The sequence below is a fragment of the Amblyomma maculatum genome, chromosome 5 (assembly GCF_055883805.1).
Source record: "Amblyomma maculatum isolate TAMU_Amacu chromosome 5, ASM5588380v1, whole genome shotgun sequence".
Classification (NCBI taxonomy): domain Eukaryota; kingdom Metazoa; phylum Arthropoda; class Arachnida; order Ixodida; family Ixodidae; genus Amblyomma; species Amblyomma maculatum.
The window spans coordinates 90,040,502-90,051,350 of record NC_139348.1 but is presented as its reverse complement, the minus strand read 5'-3'; the positions used below and the strand labels follow the sequence as shown (position 1 = coordinate 90,051,350).

The window sequence follows — 10,849 nt, the reverse complement described above, 5'->3', positions numbered from 1 at the left end:
AGGCGCGCCGAATGAGTGAGTGAACAAAAGCGGGTTAAGACAGTTCAAATCTGAAAGAAGAAATGGGTATGGGCAAGATAACTGGTGGTCACTAACTGTGACAGAACAAGTTCCAAGGGAAGGATGGAAGGAAAGCATAGCAGGGGGTTGCAGGAAGTAAGATTGGTGGATGAGATTATGGTTTTTGTCTGGGATCAAATGCATCTGGCACAGAGCCGCGTCAATTGGAGGAATTTGTGGAAGTATTCGCCCTGCAGTGAGTATATATAGTAAGGCTGGCGATGATGAATTGCCATTCATTATAATGCATAGACAAAGCTGGCCTTTTTTCTTTCTGCTTTAAATCAGTGTTGTCAAAACGTAGGTTTTCTGTTGTGGAAAAACTATAGTAAGTGCCATTACAGCGACATGCTGTTTGTTTGAGGTAAGGGTCCCTTGAATATCTGCTCTCCATTAGGAGCCACCTGCTTTCGCCACTACTTTTTTAACTGTCTCTCGTCCTCTCCTCTTCTCCCTCAGATGTCTTCATCCTCAGCTCCCTAGTTCATGATCTAACCATTACGTTACCGTAAGAGCCGCTCAACCGGACACAGGTCAAGAGGAACCGCGCCGCAGAATAATAACAAGAATACCAACATCAGTCCATGTGGAAATTTTGAATGTACGATAGAAATACGACACAGTCCGGGCCGCCCCCCTACTAGAGAGAATAGTAGTAGAGGACCCGGTCAACTTGTTTCTGCAGCCCCAAAACGTATTTGCTACTTATAACAAAGTTTCCTCAGTAGCGATAGAAACTTTTGCAAATTTTCCCCTGTTACTGAGTGGGCATAAAATAATGAACTCGGGTTCCTCTTTCGGAACATGACAGGACACAGTTAATGGCGCCTAATAGCTTTTAATAGCTCTTAATGGCTCCCGTCTTCAATTAACTATGAGATTGCTCGTTCGCCTACATTACCCTTAATACTTGCGTTATCAGTAATCTTTTATTTCTACCTCTACTTGTCTCACACATGCTCATTAGCATAGATTAGTAAGGTAGCACATTATGTGCAATGTCACTCGACGCAGATATGACGCCCCACTTCAAACAAGCCCTGCGAGCGTAACGACGTGCCCTACTGGATCGTTTGTCTGACTTAGGAACCAAGGCGCATATGTGGATTCCCATCTTGCCCTTTCCTTAAGGGAGCTGCCGGAGCTGGCATTCACTACCGATTCAGCCATCTCGTGATGTAAAACAGCACACTGACGAATGAGTGCTCGGTCACTTCACTTATCAACTGCCACCTAGCAGTACCATGGTCATGATTGTTTTCCTAAAATTGCGACGCTGGATTTTCCGATTTTCCGGAGAAGGCGGTCTTCAAAGCGACTGCGTTAATAAACGATCGCACTGAATCAGAGAAACGTCGTCGAAGTATGCATATTGCCACGTGCCTAGCACCGCGCGTCCTCCGCGCTGGGCCGCAGCGACGATGAAGTGGTTGTTGGCGCGTGAGGAGCGCTCAGGCTAGACCAGGCTCGAACATTGAAAAGAACACATCCTGGATCGGCCTGGACGCCCCTGTACATCTGCACAACCCTACGTCTACTCACACGTCTGCGGCTCTTTGGGCCGTGACAAAATATGAAGAGTGTTTTTTGTATGACGTTGTTTATTGCCTCAGGGCATGAAGGAATATGTAAAAATAAAATAAAAAGGGTATTCAAGGAAAGACAAAAGGTGGGCCGTTCTACAAAGTCCAAGAGGGAACGATGATGAGACCCCTGCATCCAAGCTATGTAAGATGACGGGATGTTTGGGGAAAGACCCACTGCCGTCAGGTGCCGCATTCTGCGGCTTCACTGCCGGTCAAACCCACATGTGGTGAATATCTGCCTGATTGTTCTGGGAGTTATAGACAGGACACCCCGGACGTCGTTATAAATATCAGAATTGAAGCCATGTTCGAGTCACAGCGGGTGTGAGGGTAACACCGACTCGAATCCTCCATAGCGCAGCCTCCGCGCTCGTAAGACCACTGGGGAGAGTTCCGCCCACGGGGGACAAGAGCACGTGTGCAGCGCCAGAGGTTCTCCTTTCTTGTGACTGGCGGGTTTTGCTTGTAGAAATATATTCTAGGCACTTGCGGAAAACAGTTTTATTAGGGCATTTGCTGTAAAGTCGGTGCTTCGAGAGGCTGCACATATGTAAACAATTAAAATCGTTTCTTAAAATCTTTGTTGTGGCAGGGATACAACTCAATAGTGCGTCAGTTGATTCAGTTCAGTCGTTCAGTCGTGTCCGACTCTTCGTCACCCTATGGACCATGTCACGCTATGCTTTCCGGTCTCTCACTATCTTCCTAACATCACATAACTTCATCTGCAGTGCCTCGAGGATGCCATCTAACCATCGCGTTCGCTGCCTACCCCTTCTCCGGCGACCCTCAACCTTTCCCAACATCAAATCTTTCTCCAGCGACTCCTCTCTTCTCATCAAATGACCAAAGTAGCTGAACTTTAACTTTAGGATTTGACCCTCCAATGACCACTCAGGGTTTATGGCCTACAATATCGACTGATTTGATCTTCTGGCAGTCCAAGGAGCTCTCAAGAGTCTTCGCCAGCACCACAATTCAAACGCGTCAATTCTTCGCCGGTCAGACTTCTTCACAGTACAACTCTCGCATCCATGCATCACAACTGGAAAGACCATAGCATGAGTTATACAGATCTTGGTTGGCAGTCTAATGTGTCTGCTCTTTACTAGGCGGTCAAGACTAGCCATGGCTCTCTCAGTAGTGCGTAGCTGTGGCTATATAATTGCAGTTATAACCGCTCTAGAGGTGTTTAGCGTAATAGAAATACGCACACCGGTAAACAGATGACCGTGTGCTTTAGCCGCGACATCTCGGCTCTAGTGCATGTGTCTACCGAAGACCCCATACCCAAGTTACATTCGTAATGGAAGGGTGCACTGCTAGCCAATGCTCGAAATGTGGACGAGGTTCTTCTTCCGTTGCGCCCTCTTAAGCACGAGCAAAACAGAAATAATTGGCTTGAGAGAAGGCATATTATGCTGATGTAGGAAACGTGCGCTTGGAATTGTTCGCCCCACCTTGTAACTTGTGGCATGACAACGAAGGCACGGTTAAGCACTCGTATGGACGGATTACGAGGCTCCAAACTGGTAAAATCACTTTTACTAGCACCTCTATTTCGTGAGCCAAAGAGTCTAATCGTCTCATGGAGGTCTATTCATTCCCTAGAGGAACTAGAAAATACTTTAGATCACGCGAGTCAAGTTAAAGAAACACCGGATATGCACTTGAAAGCGGAAGTTTGCAGGGAACGCAAGTTTCCGGAGTGCTCTGTGCAATGGAATGTTACAATTTTTTACCCATGGGCATTGGCGCTTGCAAAATGTGGAGGATAAGAAGAAAAGCAGTATGCACGCATAAATGGCAGGAAGTCAGGTTTAGTTTCGGGGACACAGGTTGATTTTTATTGCGCGTACAAGTTGCCAAAGAATTGCGGGGAAACGTTTTCACATCTATGCCCTTTTATAATGTTTATTGGAAGGGACGCTGATAAACCCCTAGTGCTTTTGGTAGACTGTTGCTTGATACATCCACTTTTGAAAGGTTTACATTGGTGAAGTCTCTGCAACTGCAGCCCATGAAGTGTTTTCATTTCGTTTTTCATTTACTAATACTGTCAGCCCTACCTCGGGGCTTTTACAGGAGTGGAAAGTAAAGCTGTAACTTGATTCTTAAAGTTCACAGTGGTAGATAGATAAGCGTTGAATAAGTACAGCTAAGCAGTAGCTGATAACGATTAGCCTCTAAATACATAAGTCACCAAAATAAATTCCCACATCAGAAACCAAGACAAGCAAAGAACACAATGCAATATCTAAATGTAACAGCAAAAACAAGACAACAATATTCGCACAATTTCGCACCACTTTCAGTTAGTGTCGTACACAATTATTAAAAGTGCTGCAGGAATTCAGTGAAGCGATACAGATGAAACAGCCGTACCTGGAAGAGGGTTCCAATCTCCGCACAGCTTCGCGGGAAATAAACTTAAAACAATCATTACGTATGGTCGGTAAGGGAATAAACTCCCTACGGCTGTGTCTTGCTGTTTCATTTGTTTTGTTTTCAAAACTAATCTGATTTGTTTATTTTGATACAGTTGTTAGTAATGAGGAAAATCATTTTCAATCGAGGTACAGGCGACGCGCAACATTCAGTTTGAGTTCTGCATAAACTTCGAAGCACCACAGCCAGCCAAATTTTTCTGACTTGCAATTCCTTACAAAATAAAATAAATAATTATAATAAAATATAAATAAATAATATATAAGTAACTATAAATAATTAATAAAACAAAATAAATAAATATAAAATAAATAATTTCGCTCAGGAGCCTGAGTGGAAATACCTTTCAGTTCTTTATTATATAGTCCAATTTCAGTTCCTGCTTGTTCTCGTGTCCTGTGTGTAACCAATAAACATTGTTGCGTACTGAGAGCATGCTATGACGTTTAGTTAAAAGTAGTCTGCTGGGTACAAAGAGAGCGGTGAAGCCCGCTTGCAATTCCATACTTTACGCTCCTCTGCTCCTAAGTTTCTGCGGTGAAAAAAAAGTGCTCAAGTTGAACCATTTCACACTTGCAGAGGCTTCCCCAAATACAAATTCGATGAGATTAAAGAAGTTGCTGGGTCTCTTTAAATGTAGAAATTTTTTTAGTGCTGATTATATATAGTTCGGGAATTGTTGGAAACCCGACTGACAAGGGGAATTTATTCTGCATGTACAGAAGCAAGGGCCTTTTATTGAGCTCCAAAGAGCTTTTCTTTTTTTTCTTAGCCCTCCACCTTTCATATTCGACTTTACTTGTTATCGTAATTTATCTTTTTTTTGCAACTTTTATTGCCAGCATGTCAATAGATGCGGCAGAAATTGTGGAGAAATAAACGCAGAGTGGAATGCCGCCAAAGACATTACACGTGCGATGTGAGTACCCTAACCTCATGACACAAAGTCAAGTCGTCCGACTATGCGGAGCTCTTCGAATGCTATGGGCTGTGCATGCTCGCGCTACACAGCCTTAAGTACGCCATCGAGGGAGGGGGGGGGGGGGGGCGGTAAAGGCACCTTGAGTAAGAGCAGTCATCGATAGACTGATAGATTTGACCACACTGAAGTGCGAAACTGCTGCATGCAAACAACAGTTAAGCTGAGGCGTTACTTCGGGGCTGGCCGCAAAACTTGAAATAGAAGTTGTGCCCGGAGTATTGAAGAATTATAAGGATTGTTAGCTTACATTACGTTACAAAATGGCGGTATCCGCCGTTTCTCGCCGGAGACATCAGTATAATCAGCCTGCAAATGGAAGTAAGGCGCGAAACCGATCTTGATGATCTCTTTCCAATTTCGATATTGAACTTCGCTGATTTCTGTTGCCTCCTCTGAGGCGTCGGAGCGAGATTCTGCCCTGATAACAAAGGAGCACGCTCATATTCTGCGTTTGAAGAAAGGATAGGAATCTGGCATTAATTACTTCAGGTAATGAAATGTGCAGTATTTTCTGTTGCTTCTCTTGTAAAGTTACGAGCGCAGCTTCGGTCTGTGTATTATTGGTCGAGGTAGTAGTTTTGCCTTCACTGATGCTATGGCTTGAAGGCCCGGTGTGTGACATATATGTCGTGCAAATAGTCATATGATATGTCGATACAGAACGTTTCACTATCACTCAACACTCCAGGCAATACAGGGTCACCGGATACAGTGGACAATAAAATACGTTCTTCTGCCTAAATGCAGGTTATTCAACAGAGCGAAGCAGAAAGCCTTCGGCATCAGTCATCGTGGTATGAAGATGTGTTCTGGTTCCAGCGAATGAAATAAACCCTGAGAAGTGCTCCTAACTGAATTGGTGATTTGCTTTATGCATACACACCTGCAATCGGTGGACTTCTTCAGTATGGCTCAAATGCTCTTTTGGGAAAATCTTGCCTCATCGTGGTCACCCTCGGATGCTTACGAAGCACATAGCTAGCGCAGTGTTACGAAGTAGCTTCGTGGTAGGTATATGGCTTGTAAAAGTTCACGTGTCGTGACAGGTTAGGTAATTACTTCGTAAAAAAAAAAATAATGCGTTGCAGGGCTCGCATGCTGGCGAAGGAGATGATAGTAGTGGACACATGTTGCTACGAATATGCGTACTGAAGGTCCGTGTATGAGTCGTTGGGTTAAGGAGAGAGGATGCTACAACTAACGACGAGCCACCTTAATACTCGATCTAGGAGGTCTTATCAATAAATTAAGATGGAAGAGCAGATTTGTTAATGTCCAGAATTACTGCTGCTAAGGGGTTGGGCTGCTACACAATTCAGTGACAGGGCGGTTAGTGGCTTCGGTAAATCAACGAGTGAGTACGGGCAGTGTCCGCGTAAAATGAAGAGATTCTTTACACAGAGCACCGCAACTGCCCAAGTGTGCCCCTAATTTAGGCAGGATGAATGTTCATAATTTTTCAGGGCCGCATTGGCACAGCACCAGATAACGATTTATGGTGAAACATGGTCGCCATAGTGACTCCACATAATAACTCCTCGTCGCCGTGATAACACCACATTGAAAAGCGGCTAAAGACAGTAAAGCTTCGATTAGCGCGACGTCTTTAGCACTTCGCTTTCTCATTTTAAATGTAAATCAAATATTCTGCCAGATTTCCGATGATCCTCACATTAAATGCTACATTCACACTCAGCCCGCAGAAAGATGACTCGAACCACAAAGAGGAAACACGCGTTTTTTGAACACTACTTCTAACGTTGCTGACGAAAATGGGCAAGTTCCTTTTTTATTTAAAGATTACTACATGTACAGCCTTTATCAAAAGTTTACAGCCCACGGGGTCTACTTCTGAGCGATATTATGTGGCTCGTATTGCATTCCCAGGTTTCCATACTTGCTGAAGGCAAGAAGAATTTTCGTCCTACACTCTCCAATGGCCAGGACTTCCACGATCATTACAGAAGTCATGTTATACAGCTTAAAAGCAAACCCTCTGGGCTGTAAAATTTTGATAAAGGCTGTACCATAGAGGCCAAAAATCATAGCACGTATCGACAGTCGGCATGGCAACTGTTTAAAAGAGGGTAGAAATGAAAGTTCGCTTAAGACAAGCTGTTGAACCAGCATGACCTTAAAATATTTTTCCGAATAATTTTTTAATTTTCAGTTATTTGACAAAGCAGAAGATCACAGAAAACAAAAATCACGCTACCGATCAGGCAAAGCGATTTACAAAACGCTGACGTTATTTCACCAGGTTAAAACATACTTGCTCTCTTAAGAGCTTGGCTGCTATTTAGCTGAGACACCTGCAACATATGCCTCATTACTTCCTATTCGACAGTAGACGGGAGTAGGCGTAATGGATGCGCCTTTACTTTTCCCGTCACCATTGTTTCAAGTCGCTGAGGTTTACGTTGTACCAGTTATTTTAACCTTCTTCCGCTAACCAAATATCATGTCTTGTAATCCGAAAAACCGAAACAGATGGGCGCTTGTTTGGCCAAAGCTTCACCTACAGCTCTTCCTTTTCGTCAAAGGGTTTTTACATGTCATGTCAATCTTCTTGATATTTTTGCTACCATTATTACCTTTTGGTATTGTAAGAATATATGTGTAGTACGTCTTCTCTAATGTCGCGCAATCACGTTAACGCTACAGCTCTTTCTTCTTCTGCTTTAAATTTCAGCCCAGTCAAAAAATACTACAGAACTGTGTCAAAAAAAATGACAAAATATCCTGTAGTTTTGTCGTAACCATCAAATTTTTCTGTAGTTGTGTAGTACTTTTCTGTAATTCTGTAGTTTTTCTGTAGTATATTTCTGTTGTCTGTAATTCTGTAGCACTTTTCTGCTGTAAGTACAGAAATTTTGTGATAGTACTACAGAATGTTCTGTTGTCACAACAGGTTTCTCGTCAAAAACCGACCAGAACGTCGGTCGTAACATCAAAAAATTTTCTGTAGTTTTTTTCGACTTGGAGTTCGTGATATATTTCAGCACCTCGTTATTCAAACATACTACAACGATTTCCTGTCATTTTGTTTCTCGCGCGCACTCGCATTGTTTTTTTTTTTCCACCAGATTGCGCAAAACGCCATTGTTGGAATCTCTAAGGTGTGGCGAGCAGCAGTGCAATTACCGTTTTTCAAATAAGGAGGTGAACGCATGCCACGCGCTTTCCATGCACACCTGCTTGCAGCTCACGGTTCTGCCGTACCGTGCATTACTGCAAGAATATATGCTGAAAATACAAAACAGAGCCTAAGAGTTACTTTTCCGTTACGGGCACGGCGCACGCCCGTTATGCGGTTTCTCAACCAAAGGTAAGGCCCCGCTACACACCCTCCGCTGTGCCCCGCCCCCATTCGGCCTTTGTGCGGAGACCCAGAACTGGGTTGACTCACCCCTGGCGTAGCGGGGGTATATAAAGTCCCACCAGCGGCTCCATCTGCGTACACAACGTCAGTGCACTGCACCGGAAGGACTAAAGAGACTAAGATGATGAAGTTCATGGTGAGACTTCTTGTACTTTCTACCTGCCTTTTCTTTTTCTTTTTTTTTTTCACAGGTCAGCAGCCGTAATTCAGCTGCGTTCGTAACGTAAATGGCCTGCTTTAGAGCGTTGTAGCTTAATTTCATCTGGAAGCGGTACACATTTGAAGAAGTGTCTACATCTCAAAAGTTGAGCCATTATTCAAAATAATTGGTCGCGCACATTTTTCACATGAAAAATATATTATCACCATCATTTACATAATTGTGCCGCATCGTACTAAGATTATGAAACGAATATTTGTATTTTTATTATTACAGAGCAAAAGATCGTCAGTTGAAAAAAAGTTCGAAAATAAAGCTGTGAGGCACGCATTTAATAAACCCGTGTAATATTAATTTTATGGGCAGTTTAAAGCAGTACGATAGATGAGGTTATGTTAGCAGGATTTATTTGAATATTTGACGCAGATGTTTTTGTCAATACTGGCGCTTCGTCAAAACAACGACGCCTTCAGCAACGAAGGACCAAAGCGATAAAAAATGTCATAATGTGATAGCGTGATTTTCTCGGGTGCCTTTTCAAGCAAGTGCAAATATCGGCACCATTTTCTGCTGCACAAACATAAAAGTGGAAGCGAGATAAGTCAGGTTAGATCCAAATATGGATCTTTATTTTGCTACAAAAACCCAACGCACCACTCTGGGGTGCAGAATATTTGTGAAACCTGCTATTCGCTATAGATCTGGTTTACAGAACAAAACATCCATTTTAGCAGCAGAGAACGCAATGTCGATTTCAGCAGGCACGTTGTAGCATTTGTAGTAATTAAGCAAAATTTTCAGGAATGTTCCCAATTTTAGATCTAACCTCAATAATATCTCATGCTGTGGAATACGTAAAAAAAAAAAGTAACTTTGCAAAAATGCTTGTGTTGTTCAAGCTGAATTCGTATTGCTTAAGATGCACAATGCATGATTGTCGAGAAAAACATGCGTGGATATATTAACATTGGGAAATATTGCACGAGAATAGGCATTACCAGAAACACAATGATTATATGCGCGCATGTTGCACTTCTACATATAGACAGAATAACTAAACTGGCAGGTAATTCAAACATAATTGAGAGTTCGAAGTGAAAAGGCCTCGTTAGCGCACTTGAAACAGAAGGGGCCAAAGTGTCTACCGAAGTAAAAATAAAAAAAAAGCCATAAAGTACAATCCCCTATGCTTTCCTTGACCTCGCCGACTGTTGGCTTCTTTCCTTCATGTATTATAACGAGTACCCTCATTTCCTCTTCCCTGATCTGGTCGAATAGACAGTATTACAAGCATGTGAGCTCGAAATAAAGGAACTGCTCGTAAACACTATTGACATGTTTTTGATATGGTTGAATCTTACTAGAGAAATTGTTTAATATTTCTTCTGTGTTGCATTTAGCTTCAGATCAAAGGGAGTTATTTATTTAGAGCGGCAATATTTTGCGGTGTATTATGGTTTTTTTAGTCGAGAAAGATCACTCTTGGGCCCAATTCTATACCTCAGGATGGACTGGATGGCTACACAAGTTAAGAGACAAACTCACTAAGCTTATGCTTCTTGAGCAGCAGATGATGTAAGAAATGTCGGGTGTCAATAAACAGTTCTAATGCTTTATTCTCAGTAATGGTTTATGAGTTTTCGTCTTCACTCAGGAAACACAAAGGATCTTGTGCTGGGAATATGTTAGCCTTCTTAATTGCGACGTTGCTTTGAAGCTTATTATTATTATTTCGCCTTTTTGATACACGCGCAGTATGCTGCTGTCCTCTTGGCCGTTATGGCCTTTTCGGTGGTGAACGCCGGCATCTCTTACGGAGGCTATGGTGGCGGCTACGGTGGTGGCTACGGAGGCGGCTACGGAGGCGGCTACGGCGGCGGTGGTTACGGACGCGGCGGCGGATACGGAAAGATCATCGTCCTTCACGGAGGATACGGTGGAGGATACGGAGGAGGTGGCTACGGTGGCGGCTATGGACATGGCTGGCACTGAGGGCGAAGCAATGCTTGCTTTGTGAATTTGGCGTTTCACTTGTAAATAAACTCCCTTTTAAAAAAAAATGCAGGCGTGGCGATGGAGCTTCCAGAGAACAGACTTTGGTGTCGAATAGGCTAACAAATTTCGCTTGGAAAAAGAAGAGTCATTACTCTGCCAAAGCGATGAAATATATACTTTAAAGTGGCCAAGTGCATGCAGTGTGTTGCAGATGGCCAGGAAAAACCTGTATTTTC

At 43.1% G+C, this 10,849-nt stretch overlaps 1 long non-coding RNA gene across 1 annotated transcript; it reads left to right on the top strand.

The window, feature by feature from the left end:
• The first annotated feature begins 8,565 nt into the window (after positions 1 to 8,565).
• On the top strand, positions 8,566 to 10,636 carry LOC146188668 (uncharacterized). The gene is made up of 2 exons (XR_014707251.1): positions 8,566 to 8,594; positions 10,374 to 10,636. It is a non-coding gene; the product is annotated as an uncharacterized LOC146188668 (long non-coding RNA).
• The last annotated feature ends 213 nt before the right edge of the window (positions 10,637 to 10,849 follow it).